The following is a 14590-nucleotide window of genomic DNA, read 5'->3' as shown; positions in this document are numbered from 1 at the left end:
GACAAGCACTAGTAAAGATGTCTTTCTGAGTCCTCCACCTTCACACCGTCACCATTTGCACACAACCTGCTTTGAACCTCTAGTGTGTATGCATAGCAGAGTTAGAGAAAATTACAGAAAGAGAAGTGAGTTATACAGGGAGTAAATTTTGATCAAAAGAAAGATGGCCTCATCAAGTTTGCTCATACCAAACAGCCAGGCACATGCTGTGGTTGTCCCATTTTTGTTGATAGTGGTACCAGCCAGTAAGGAAGTCTTGAGTGGTGACACTTTCTTCTCCTGGCTGCCCAGGATGATTAATATTAATTGTCAGTCAGGCTCTAGACTCACCTAGGAGACAGTGTTCTAGCCATGTCTGTGAAAGACTTTGCGAATTGGGCCCAATAAGGATGGAAAGCCAACCTGCATTGTGAGCAGGAATATTCCATGGGCTTTGATCACAGGCTGAATAAAAAAGGAGGAAGCCCCTGAGCACCAGCATTCTCTACCCTCTCCTCCCTGACTTGAACTGAAGGCGACCAGCTGCCTCACAAACCTGTTCCCATGCCTTCTTTACCAGGAGTACTATATAGCTCAGACTGTGAGGCAGAAAAAACAAAGCAAAAAACAAAAACCTTCATCCTCCTTACACGGCCCCATATCAGGCTATTTTGTCACAGCAACATGAAAATCGACTATCACGTGCATAGTGCTTGCAGGCACTGTCTAAAAGGATCGAATGCCCTCACTCAGAGCTCACAGGAAGTGCGTTCCACATTATGAACTATTTCAAGCATCACAAAAAAATAGAAAATAATACAATGAACACTCATAAAATTGACTCATTAAAATAATATTTTTGCATCATTACTTCAGTTATATTATTTTGAAGAAATAAATCAATAGAGTTACAACTTCAATCTTCCGTACATGCACCCCAGTTCCATTTTATCCTTCTGAAAGATAATCATTATCCTAGTTTGGGTGCTTAATTGGCCCCAACAATGCTTTCATTTTCAACTATATGAGGGCATGTAACCATGAGCAATAAATTAAACTTTATAGATATGGCATGATACTATAAATGTCATTCTACAGCTCATATTTTTCACTCACCATTTTCCGTGATTTATACATTACATTCTAATTCACTCTTTTTACTTATAATTTTCCACTGCAAAAATACAAGGAAACATATGTATTCATTCTCCTGACGTGGATATTTAGGGATTTCCTGGCCCCCATTCATGACATGTAAAGCAGAAATATTCATAAATGGTCTCCTTATGAACACAAAAGAGGGTTTTTCCTCAAAGCATACATGGACAGATAACTTTGAAATCATAAAGTGTGTACTTATTCTCTTTTAATATTCTCAATTCTCTCAAAGACAGATCATGTTCCTCCAAAGCAGGGACACAGTCTCAGAATACATATTTCTTTTAGTCTGAATAATGTTTCCAGGACAAACAAACAGGCACATCCAGTTCATAGCCGGGGCAAGAATTCCAGCGTGGCAGCAGTCACACCTTCATCAGTCATCAGTGCAGCTGACCTCTGTCAGCAAAACAAGACCGTGACACGGAGCTGGAATGAGCCGAGGGTTCTGTGAGACAAAGTGACTAATCCCAGTATACATGATATACAAGGCGAGTGATTAAATAGCTGATGTGTATCAAAAGCCAATCTATCTGAGAGTCAGCCCACTTGCTTACCTAATTGGACCGTATTCTATAAAGTTTAATTAGATTGTCACTGACCAGCCCCTGGAGTTTTATTAATTTAATGACATCAAAATTAAACTGGCCTAGTTTCCTCATAAAAATGCATCTAGTTGTCTTTGAATAAGATTATCCATGCTCTCAATTATATCCCAGAGGGGACAGCATTACTGTCCTTATCTTTGACCCCCAAAGGGGGAAAAAAGTGCTACAAGTAGAAAGCTCTGGAGAAAGATGGGCAGGTGCTCAGAGGGCATGAGAGAGAGGCAAGAATAGTGATATCCTGGCATTTGACAATGGAACACGCTTGCCTCCTGCCACACAAATGGGAGCTCATATTGTACATTGTCCTCAACCTACAGCAGAGATATAATTTGTCTAGGCCTCAGTTTCCTCGCTTGTACAATGAGGAAATGATAATACATCTGTGTATGCTGTGAGAGGTAACTAAGGAAGGGATTTAAACTCTTCCTGGCATTTAGCATGAGTCATCTAAGCATCTGCTCTGCTTATTGTCTTGTATTATAGGGGAAAGCTGTGTGTAGAAGAAAAGCAGAGTTTTCCTACACCAGGGCGACAGAAAGTCAGATCCAAACTTCCCTAGCTACAAAACAAGTGATCTGATGTCCTTCATGCCATCAGACACCACACTAATGTCAGTGTGAAATGGTACCAGTGGCTTGGATGAGAGTTTCATACTTCATGTTCCACATTTGTCTCCTGTATCACCCAGGCTCCTGAGAAACAGCAAGAAGCACAAACCACCATGGCAAATTTGGGACATGGAATTAGAAAGACGTAAGGAACAGATAAGAGCAATGTTTTCTCTACACTCTGATTTAGTCTGCTAGAAAAAAGATGGTTCCTGTGCCTTGATGAGAAATGTCTCCCTTAGGCTCATGTGTCTGAGCACCGGGTCCTCAGTAGTTTTTCCGTTTGGTAAGACTGCAGAACCTTTAGGAAGTATAGGCTCTCTGGAAAAAGTGGGCCACTGTGGGTGGGGCTTAAAAGCTTTATAACTGTACCCGACTTCCCAGTCACTCACTCCTGATATAAATATAATGTGACCAGCCCATCCACTGACAGTATTGCGTCTCTGCATGCTGCCATGTCGGTGGGATGGATTCTCCTTGAAGTACAAGCCAAAGTAAATCCTTAAGTTGCTTTTGTCAGGGCATTTTACCACAGCAATGAGCAAGTAGTAAAGACGGTGAGGAACTTGGTCTTCGCTCACTCACCTCCTTGACGGTCAAGTACAACATTCAGTACCTGGCCAGTGCCTTGTATGTTTTAGCATGTGCTTATGATTTTGCTCAGCTCCCCACACTCCCCACCCCATTCCTTTTCCCCAGGCTGATCATCACTTCAGTGCCTGACTGGATAAAAAGAATCCCAGCACTCAGGAGGCAGAGGCAAGTGGACTTCTGTGAAAGGGAGAGGAGTCTGATTCATACAGTGAATTTCGGGACAGCCAGAACTATATAATGGAGCAGAAATTTTCAACACATGGGTCCAGACTCCTTTGGGGGCTGCATATCATATATTTTGCATATTAAGATTCCTAACAGTGGTAAAATTACAATTATGAAGCAGCTAAGGAGTAATTTTATCACTGGTCACTACTACATGTGGAACTGCGTTAAAGGGTCACAGCATTAGGAAGGTTAGGAGACACCGTGACAGAGAGGCTCTGTTTGAAAAAGTATATAACAAAGATCCGTGCAGAGACCTGAGTGCTAGATGTATGTACTTTAGGCTTCATACCTGATTTCATTTCACTTCCTGCATTACAAGCTTATGATCCATGTCAACTCTTTAGAAGGAAGTTTAATACATGTGATCCATGTTTCAGCTTTGCTTTTAAAAGAAGAAGACTCTCCCCATTTCTTTCCCGCAAAGCCCAAGAAAAAGAAAAGCTTGAAAGACCTTTCTGGTGGGAGGTAGAATCTTTGTTGTTATTTTGCTATGACGGTGATGATTCCACGATTTCGCAGTTGTACACAGCTATCTGCTGGGTGATGTGCCCTCCCTGTGAACGCCTGTCTTTTCTCTTACACACTCTGCCTCATTCCCAGTTAAGGATAAAATTTGACACTGTTTCTCCTAGTTAGAGGACTCTAGGTGGTGAAATCTAAATACTGAATGTGAATACTTAAACCAGAAGAGTGGCTATACTAATAGAATTCAAGAAGCTTTAAAAAGCTACTTTGAAGTTCATAATTTGAAATTAAAAGACATGCTATTGGAGCTGTAGAGGTGGCTCGGTGGCTAAGAGTGCTCTTCCAGAGGACCTGAGTTCAATTCCCAGCACCCGCATGGCAGCTCCCAACCACTCATGTGGTGCACAGGCATTTATGCAGGCAAAACACTTACATGCGTAAGAAACAGGCTTTTTCAAAGTCAATTACAGGACGAGGTCATACTGGTCTCCTGCTTATTTTCCTCCTGGTGGCTTCCTCTGGTGGCCACTGTCCCAGGCTGCACCTGGCCTTGTCTAGTCATGAAATCCCTTATCTTCATCTTTTCTTTCTCTTCTTTCCTTTCTGTCATGTCTTGGCCACACCCTTGCCAGCTCCAGCTCCCCTGCAGATGTGGATTTCAAACCTTCCAATAGGCCAGGGAATGTCAGTAAGGTTCAGTCTTTTCATGTATATGTGGGACAAGTATTTAATGCAAGGAGCCATTGTGGTTACAGATACCATCCACAATGCAAGGACTACAAAATCCTTCCAGGGTCTTGGTAGGAAGCAATTGTTTGCCTGCCATCTTCTCTCTCTCTCTCTTTTTTAATCTCTTGTTGTTTTGTTTTGTTTCTGAGAGGATGTCTGGCTATGCAACTCTGGCTGGCCTCAAGCTTGTGACAATCTTCCTACATCAGCCTTTGAGAGAGCAAGTGCTGTGGTTACAGGTATGACAGCCCAGACTGACTCCCACTTCCTCGTGTTAAATGAACCTAACTTCCCTGAGTCCAAATCTATGCGATAACATTTTATCAATATCCACTGGCGCCCCCCCTCACCTTTCATAGCCAAGTCTTGTCTTTTCCTTTTTTACTTTAGCCTCCCCTCCTGCCTTCCGAAATTCAAGATGGACAAAATTTCAGAAAACAAACATAGTAGAAAGTTTAAAAATAAAAGTTGGTGGTGACTGCCTGAGCTACTGCTCTATCCAATCTCGATGCTTGATACTAACAGCTTCATCATCGCTTTTCAGTGTTTCTGCTACAACTGACTCCACACCTGAGCTCCAGGCTCACAGTGTCGGCCTTCCTTTACTGCTTGCTATTGTACCACTTTGCTTGAAACCACAGTCCTCTTCAGTTACCTGAGGACGTAGCCTTCGTTTGTACTCCAACTACCACACTCCTCAAACGTGTTAACATACAAGGAGAAAGGTATCTCTTGTGACCAATTAAATGTGTTTCCTCATGAGACCAAGTGCGGTCCATGTGCTGCGTAATGGTGGTGGAACATGTTCTGAGGAGGAGGCATTGGTGATTTCGTCACTGTGTGAGCCTCAGAGGGTGCTTATGTAACCCTGCAGCACACCTCGCCAGCCGCACACTGAGGGTGTGTGTAAAGCCTATCGCCCCCAGCTATATATCCGTACAGTGTGTTCCGTGCTCTTGTACTGCATACTAAAGGTATTTGTAACGGTAGTAATTATTTATGCATACAAACACTAAAAGGCCTGGTAAAGTGGGATGAAAAATTTTAATGCTGTTTGTTTATAGATACTAATATGAATGGTGCCTGTAAAACTAGAAATTCCTCTGGCTGAGTTGGTGAGTGGAATATGGGGATCTCGGGTATTGCAGCAGACTTCATAAAGCTGTACATTTAAGCTATTCTAAATGAGTAAAGTTAAATTCTCCCAATAGCACCTTAACATTAGCTTGGTATATTCTTTTAACTTCATTTTCCTAAAGTTTTTAAGGTTCAAATTGTTTCCTAGTATATGTTGCTTCAAAAAATAATACGTGAAACATCTGTACAGATACGTTTTCCTTATTTATTTAAATACTCTATGTCTTCTTTTATTAGTGTTTTTTTTTAACTTTTAAACTTCCTGTTAAGGACTAAGGCAGTGGACTATTACTCTAGACCATTTCAGTGTCAGGATTATGGTGTCTTCTAGAGCCACATCTTGTCCACCTATAAGGAACAACGATTCTCCTAGACCCTCTCCTGAAGGCCTTCTAGACAGATTCTTGTGGGGGTATCACTCTTTTCAGAAACATGTTTATCTAGTGTGCTTAGATTGAGTCTTTAATTCATTATACATTTTCTTTTTACATGGAAAAATTATGTTAAATCCATGTCTTCATTCTATTTATGGATGTTGACTGACTTATCCTTGAGAGCCATAAACATCTTTTCACCCTAGAAAGGACAGTGATATCAAACCAAACAAGGGGCTCCACCTAAATCGGGCTTAGGCTTTATTGGAATTTCTTATAGGAATGTTGGGGAGAGGTCAATTACAGGAACATGAGTGATTCAAAGGAAGCGGCAGGAACCAAAAGTCCACTCAAACTTGATTCATGAAAGCTACATTCATGGAGTCTCCTGCACAACTTCCAGGCAGCTCTCCCTGCAGGAGAATCACTCCTCTCCTTAGCAGTTAGTACTATCTCTACAAGCCTGGTAGCTGGGAGAGCTTTGTAACTTACTCATAAATTCCAGGAACTTTCTGACAGGTACTTATTTACTCATCCCTGTAAGTTTAGTTTATTTCCTGAGTCTGTATGTTTCTCCCTTCAGGAAAGAAGGAGAGCTTGTTTGAGGCCAAAAGATATTTCTGCTAAATACTTCACTGCCTTTTCTTGGAAGTTCTGTTTCTTCTTTGTTTCCTCATTTCCTACTGTGCATTACTGTTTTGATTGTTCTGTTCCTTGAGAATTAGCTTTAGTTTCCAGAGACGGCCAGTTCACAGATTTGAATAACTTGCTGGCTCAAGCACAACTTCTTTGATATTGCAGCCTTTTGTTGATGTTTGTTTGTTTGTTTGTTTGTTTGTTTTTGAGATAGGGCTTCCCTGTGTAGCCCTGGCTGTCTTAAACTCACTTTGTAGACCAGGCTGGTCTCGAACTCACAGATCCACAACCTTTTATCCTTGGCAAATTGCTTGAAGTCACCAGTGAAAGTCTTTGCTATCTTCTTTCAGATGTACTTCACACAATCCTTGGAGCCGTCCCAAGACCAAATAACGAACGGCCTTGATGCAGCTATAGATTTTGCTGATGAGGTGACTTGGGAAGCCATACTGGAGGAGGAGTTGGGTCATCTCTAACTTTGTACTGCTTCTGTTGTGAACTGGGTGTGTGTCTGTGCTGCTATGCTTGGCGGTCCTGTGGCTCTCACTGTTCCAGGTCACAGAGTACCAATTTGTTTCCTCTAACATTGCTCCCAGGCAAAGCCGTCATTCTGTTTTGTTTGTTTGTTTGTTTGGTTGGTTGGTTGGTTGGTTGGTTGGTTTCGAAAAGTTAAAAAGTTCTTAACTTTTTTTATTCCTGGTACCACTACCACAACTTACATGGCAGTATACCTGATGTAATGAAAAGACAAGGCTACAACAGATGGAAGACCTCAGGGATGGCCATCTAGTCGGCACTACATTGCATTAACCAATAGCGGCACTTTTTGAAAACTGTGGCTATGACAATCCTGAGCAAGAAGGGTTTCCTGTTTAAGCTGCAATAATTTTTCTTACTATGGATCGTGGTTCCTTCTGTGGCAGATTTTTATAGTTCCTCTAACACATTTGGGACGACTGTCTCACAGTAACCTGCAGCTTTCCTGAAAACTCTTCGCTCTCTCTCTCCTGCTAAGAACTGTAGCTTTTTTCTGATGTTTAATTTTTTTAAAACCTTCTGCTACCATATCCACCACTTCCATCACCAAAGGGACTGCCTGAGCTTCTTCCACCAAAAGTGCCCTCCTTCATGGGTTCGTAATTTTATTGCTGTTGTCCACTGTAATTTCCAAAGTCATTATAGTTTCCACCACCACCACCGTTACCTCCACCAAAATTGCCTCCTTTGTTGGAACCATCCTCCTCCTCCTCCTCCTTCTCCTCCTCGTCCTCCTCCTCCTCCTCCTCCTCCTCTTGCTCCTCCTCCTCCTCCTCCACCATATGCACCACATTGGTTTCCATATCCTGGTCCACCACACCATAGCCTCCTCTACTACTGTAGCCAGGACCTCCACCACAGTTGCCACTGTCACCTCCAAATCCATTATATCCACCATCACCGCCTCCATAACTACCTCTGCAGCCACCACCTCCACCACCATAGCCTCCGCTTCTACCAAAGTTTCCACCACGATCAATGCTATGTCCACCGTCTCCAAAGTTTCTACCACAAATCTTAAGGTTGCCAGATGCACCTCTATAACCTCTCTGGGACCCAGCAGACTGCCTCTCTTGTTTAGAAGAGCCTTTTCCACTTCACAGTTATGCCCGTTAATACTGTGGTATTTCTGAACAACAATTTTATCAACTTTGCCATGATCATCAAAAGTTACAAAAGCAGATCCTCTCTTTTTCCCACTCTGCCTGCCTTCCACAACTTCTATGGTTTCAATCCTGCCACACTTTTCACAGTAGTCTCTCGGGTTATATTCTTCTGTATCTTCTTTAATACCACCAAAAAATTTTTCTTCACCATTAAATAGGCACCAGGCTGTACAGAGTCCTCTCTAGAAACAGCTCTCTTCGGTTCCACCACATGCCCATCACCTTATGTGGCCAAGCACACATTGCAGCATCCACCTCTTCAACACACGAGTAGGTAAAAAAAAACCGAAGCCCCTGGAACATTTTGCTTGGGGATCTGTCACTACCACACAGTCTGTATGTGTGCCCTATTTCTCAAAATGTTATCTTAAGCTATCACCTGTGGTTTCAAAGCTCAGAGCACCGATCAGCTGCTTCCTCGGCTGTTCTGGTTCCTTTGGATCATGGCCCTCCTCCCCCTAGTGGTGGTAGTGACACCAGAGTAGGTTGGGGGCAGCTGGGTAGCAGATTTACCTCTATTGTGAGACCAGACTCGCCTCTTCCAACTGGAGTTCAGTATGGAACTGCCATCCTGTTTTTTAAAACACTGATGACACTGATCTGTGCTCATATCAGGTGAAAACCTTTTCACTGATCTGTCTTCATAAGAGGAATATTATGGTATGTTATATGAGAGTTGTTACCCATATAACATGGAAGTCTGTTTGACAGTAGATGGCTTATATAAAATGCAGGTAACACTAAGACAATAGCTAAAGGTTTAGTGTAAAAAATACATTAGCCAGTTTCCTAGTCATTTATAATTATTATTAAGCATTGTGCCATACATAATTGTATGCAAGATAGTTTTTTTACATATATATGGTATGTGTGTATGCATGTTTACCTGTGTATGAGTGCTCATAATAAGAACCAAAACTATTAAAATATAGATGATATGACCCTCTCAGTGTCTTCCTCCATTGTATCAATATTCTCAGGAAACAGACATTGAAAACTACTGTATTTCCTACCCCTATTGGTTGAACCAAAGAGGTATTTGGGAGTAGAAAAAACTATTTTTTCATTGAGTTGAAGACAATCCTCAGAAGTCAGCGCTCTGGAACATTACTAACAATAGGAGAAATCTTGAAAAAAAATGTTACTTTTCAAAGCTATTAAAATAGTTGTGATCCATACCAAAGGTTTACACTGGCAAATAATCTTCCTCCACAATCAAGGTATTGTGAGTTTCCAGAAATCCTTCAGCTACTTTCTCATCAGCACTCACAGACTTTCCAAAAGAAGACCTTTGGCTTTGGACATGGTAAGCATCATTAGAAATTTTCCCCTAGCCAGTTGTGGTGGCACATACCTGTAATCCTAGCACTTGGGAGGCAGAGGCAGGCATATCTCTGTGAGTTTGAGGCCAGCTTGGTCTACAAAGTAAGTCCAGGACAGCCACAACTCCATAGAGAATCCCTGTTTTGAAAAACCAAAAACAAACAAACAAACAAGAAAAAAAGGAAGGAAAGAAAAAATTTCTCCCTACCTGACACAGGCCCTTCTTAAAGTTGTGTTAGTCCTGATGCATCCAATAAAACAAATCTTTTATCACATCACATCACTGTGTCCTTTGTCAGCATCACAATTCTGGTCAAATGGGACAGGCCTGACTGACAGGCACTAACAATCACTGATTCCCTTAATCACTTCTAATTTTGTTTTCAAGTCTTTCACTCAATGTGGTCTTTTATTGACAACCTTAGAAGTGGCTTTTATACACTTAGAAGACACGATTTTTAAAAAAACCAACATGAGGTTAAATCAAGTGTGAGATTTCTGTAAGATACAAGAGTTGTTACCCACATAACATGGAAGCCTGTTTGATAGTGGATAGTTTATAAAAGATTTAATTAATGCTAAAACAATAATGAAGGGTTTAATATAGAAAATACACAAACCAGTTGCACAGTCATTTATAATCATTTCTATGTATTACATATTATACATGTTTGTATGTGAGATGCTTTTTACATGTATGTATGGCATGTGTATGCATGGTCACACGTGTGTGTGCTCATACACATAAATACACACATGTGAAGGCTCAAAGTTGATGTTGGGTGTCTTACTTGACTTTTCTCTACTTCATTTGTTGGCCTCTCCCTTGCTGAACCTAGAACTTGATGATTCTTGCTAGTCTGGCTTCTCAGCCTTCCATTGGGATCCTCCATCTCTGCCTTCTGAGTGTTGGGATTTTAAGTAGCTGCCATGCTTGATTGACTTTTGTATATATCCTGGGGATTTGAACTCCAGTCCTTACACTTGCACAGGAAAAGTTTTATCCACAGAACCATCTCTCTAGCCCATGCAGGGCTCTTTTAGACAATTAGCAGTGTACTCGATGTCTTCTACCCACATATGAGTAATTCTGGGTGATAGAGGCTTTAACGCCTCTATCCTCTGATGGAAGCCTGTTACACCATGGCCTGTCATTGCTTGAAATGGTATGCAGAGCTTCGTTTCAATGCTAGGATTTTTCCCCTTCTTTTTCCTCAAGACTAACAATTGCCTCATATTTTACTTACCATGCCATGCATAAATTCATCCTCAACTTTCAGTTAATCTCTCACCCCTGTTAAAGATTATCCTTTTATAGTCCTGGAAACCCCTCTCCAGAGACTTTTCTCCTGGTCCATTTAACCAGTTCCCTGTCATCTGCCTCTATATCTGCTATTCTGGGACTTTCTGTCTTGGTCTTTATAAGTTAAATCTACTACTTCATTGTTGAGCCCTTGCTGCTCCACACGTGCCCTCTGACCGAGCAGCTTGTGTCCTGCCTGACAGCATTTGAGAAATGGAGACTCAGAAGCATTTTAATGAGGTCTTGAAGGGTTCACACATTGAGTAAAGTTCTGTAAACAGCAATCAAGAGCCAGGCAGACTGAGATGCATCTTCTCTTAAAGAACAAGCCAGGGCTGACCTCAGTGAGCTATGAGGCAGAAGTATCACTCTTGTGTCTTTCTAAGGTGCTGTCCTCAGGACACAATGTCCCAGCATCACTCTGTGAGTTGTCCTCGGGACCGGCTTCTATGGTGCCTGAAGAAAGAACCATGTTAAAGACCATGGCTGCTCCAGGAGAACGTGAAGTCGTACAGACTGATTCACACACCAGATGCGAAGATGCTGTCACTAACCTCAGCAGATGCTCTCCAATAGATGTGAGGAGTCATGACCCTGGCATTACCTCAGACAAAAGATACATGTCAAGGGCACCCCAACTCCCAGCAGTTCTTTCCGACTTTAAGCCAGTACAAAGACTAGGAACATTTTCATGTATTTGCTTACTAATTTTCTCTAAGTGAGCACATTATTACCTGCCACACAGGGGAGTTGTCTCAATTAGTGGACACAATGGAATGCACTGTGAAGCAAAAGGAATTCTTGTTGTGTGCAGGGGACCTGGCTAGAACTATTCTTGAGGTCTCTACATTGCACTATTGGTGTGCCTTTTAAAATATTTTTCTTATTTTTTACATATACATTTATATTATTGCACACATATACAATAAACTACCTATAGCAAGAAGAACCATGACGTAATCAGGAGTTAAATAAATGTTATATTCTTAGTGTTTTGGCTATTTGGTTTTAGCATTCTTGAAGAAAATATCTTTCCTATCTTGGTGAGTCTAAAATTCTGAATGTCATGTCTCATCACTATCAACTTAAAACATCTATCTAGACCTAAAAACCACCTTAACTACTAGACAACTAAGCTTAATTGTAGAACTAAACTATCTGGTCTTCAACCTCATGAGAGACTTGAGAAGGAATAAAATTGATTACCTGAGTATACAGGGAGTGCAAGTTAGTAGGTTTCCCAGTGAGAAGATGACAGAGACAGTTTGCTACCTGAATAGTTGCCCAAAACCTTCTATAACATTGGAGCACCCACAATGGTCTGGGCCCTTCCTCATCAATGACTAATTAAGAAAATGCCCTACAGGCTTGACACAAAACTCTTCAGCACGCCAAGGAAGGTAGAATGGTTGCATGAGTTTGAGGAACACCATTCTGAAAATGGTGAGGGTGCAGCCGTACATAATGACAAAGAATTGGCCAAAGCTGGAGCAAACCATGTTTCCACTCCTTTGTCTGCATTACTGTGAGATCTGGGCAGAGTGGCTCCCTGATTTCACTGTCCATAAGTAAACCCTATGGGTATATGGAGAATGCAGCAAAATAGCTGCCATCAGGCACCTGGACGCTTCCGGAACTGAAAAGCTGAAATGCTTCACTGGAGAGATGATTCAGTGGATATAGTATTTGCTGCACAGACATAGAATCTTTTTTGGACCCACAGAACCCACAGAAAGTCAGGCATGGCAGTGTGAATCTGTGCTCTTGAAAATCTTATGACAGCATAAGAAATACAGACAGGAACATGCCTGTGACCTAGATGGCCTGGTGGACCCGGAAGTAAAAAGGAGTCCTAATGTCAAAGCAGAAGTCAAAGGCAAATGCCCATTCTTGTCCTCCAACTTTCACACATGGACAGTGGCGTGCATGCTTCTTTATACACACACACACATACACACACACACACACACACACACACACACACACAGAGAGAGAGAGAGAGAGAGAGACATGCAAAAATTAAAACTCAAAGAACAAAGAATCGTGTTTCCTCCGTAAGTATTGGAAATCCCTGCTTAAAAACATAATTCCACTAATATTTCCGAGGGATAATTGAAAAGAAACCAAACACCATGCTGGCCCAAACAATCACTCCATTTGCCTTCGTGCTCCTTTTAAAAAGCCCCTTGTGCAAGCTTCTAACATGAAACAGGACTGACATTGATTCCAATTCATTATGATGTCACCTTTAACTCCTGTGTTTGTAATAAAAACCCTCTCAGCTGCTCTCCAGCAACGCCTCTCCTGGGAATTCTCTTTCCAAGTCCTCCCACTCCTTTTCATCTTTCTCCTTTTATTTTCTTTTCCCTACAAAACAAGAATGAACATTTCCTTTTTGATAGACCACAACAGAAACGCCATACCATCAGACACACAATTTTTTTTTTTTAATGACAATACATCCCAGCAAGTGCAGCTGTTCTTTGAATTGATGTCCTCAGGTGCCTGGAAAAGAGAAGCATCTCAGCCTTATTATTGTGACACAAGGCATGGGCATCGGGTGTGGCCCTTCCCCTCCCCTACTCCAACCCCGTGTGTGTGTGTGTGTGTGTGTGTGTGTGTGTGTGTGTGTGTGTATGTGTGTCTCCCCCTCTGTCTTTCTCTGTCTCTGTCTCCTTCTCTCCCTTGCTCCCATCCTTGCTCCATTCCTTCCTCCCTCCCTCCCTTCCTCCCTCCCTCCCTCCCTTCCTCCCTCCTTTTCCTCTCCTTTTTAGGAAGCTCTTGGAAGGGCGAAGGAAGTTTTGCAGTCAGTGAAGCACCTTGTACACAGCATTAAGAACATGGTTCAAATCCACAGCCCCCTCATATAAGGCTCGCTCTGATGATCTACTCCTGTAATCTCAGTGCTGGAAAGGCTGATACAGGAGAATCCTGGAGGCTCGCTGGCCAGCCAGACTAGCTGCGTTGAAGTTCCAGGCTCTCTGAGAAACCCTTATTCAGAATAATAATAATAATAATAATAATAATAATAATAATAATAATAATAATAATAATAAAGTTGAGAGCTGATAAATGACCCAGCACGTAAGAGCACTGTTTGTTCCTCCAGAGAATCTGGGTTCAATTGCCAGCAACAACGTGGCTGTTCAGATCTGTAACTCCAGTTCCAGGGTGTCTGATAACTCCTCTCTTCTCCACCAAACACCAGCCAAGCACATGGTACACAGACATGTATATATGAAAAAATCCATACATATAAAATAAAATTAAAGAAATCTAAAAAAATTTAAATAAAGTGAGGAGCAGTTAAGAAGGATATGTGCCGTTGATGTCTGACCTCCAAACACATTTGCACGCACTCATGCTTGCACATACACATGAACACACACACACACACACACACACGCACACACACACACACACACCCCAAACCTCTTGCCTTAGTTTTCAGTACAATCTTTGATAGTAATCCATAGCTCTGAACAAGTTAAAGATTTGGGAAGAATATCAGGCAAGACTGTAAAAAGAGCACACACTATGTAAAAATGTGTTATCTGAAAGCAAGTGTCACTTGTCCTTTCAGAAGCATAACTAGAAGTCGCTTTATTCAGCTCTGACTTTGACTTTTTGGGCCACCTACAGCTGCTGTCCTCTATGACTCAATGCACCCAGAAACGCATTACCCTTCACAATTGCCTTTTCTGATTCTGTGTTTGGTATCACAGTTTAAGGGAGTTGATCTCTT

General features: G+C 41.8%; 1 pseudogene across 1 annotated transcript; it reads right to left on the bottom strand.

Moving 5' to 3' along the window:
• Positions 1–7513: 7513 nt before the first annotated feature.
• On the bottom strand, positions 7514–12344 carry LOC311597528 (heterogeneous nuclear ribonucleoproteins A2/B1-like; annotated as a pseudogene). The gene is made up of 3 exons: positions 12210–12344; positions 7840–8566; positions 7514–7788 (listed from the first exon to the last, which is right to left on the bottom strand). The product of its transcript is annotated as a heterogeneous nuclear ribonucleoproteins A2/B1-like (transcript).
• Positions 12345–14590: the final 2246 nt, after the last annotated feature.

The sequence above is a fragment of the Acomys minous genome (assembly GCF_964271855.1).
Source record: "Acomys minous genome assembly, chromosome: 5".
NCBI classification, from domain to species: Eukaryota; Metazoa; Chordata; class Mammalia; order Rodentia; family Muridae; genus Acomys; species Acomys minous.
Note: the sequence above shows the minus strand (reverse complement) of the source record. Positions and strands in the feature narration are given on the sequence as shown.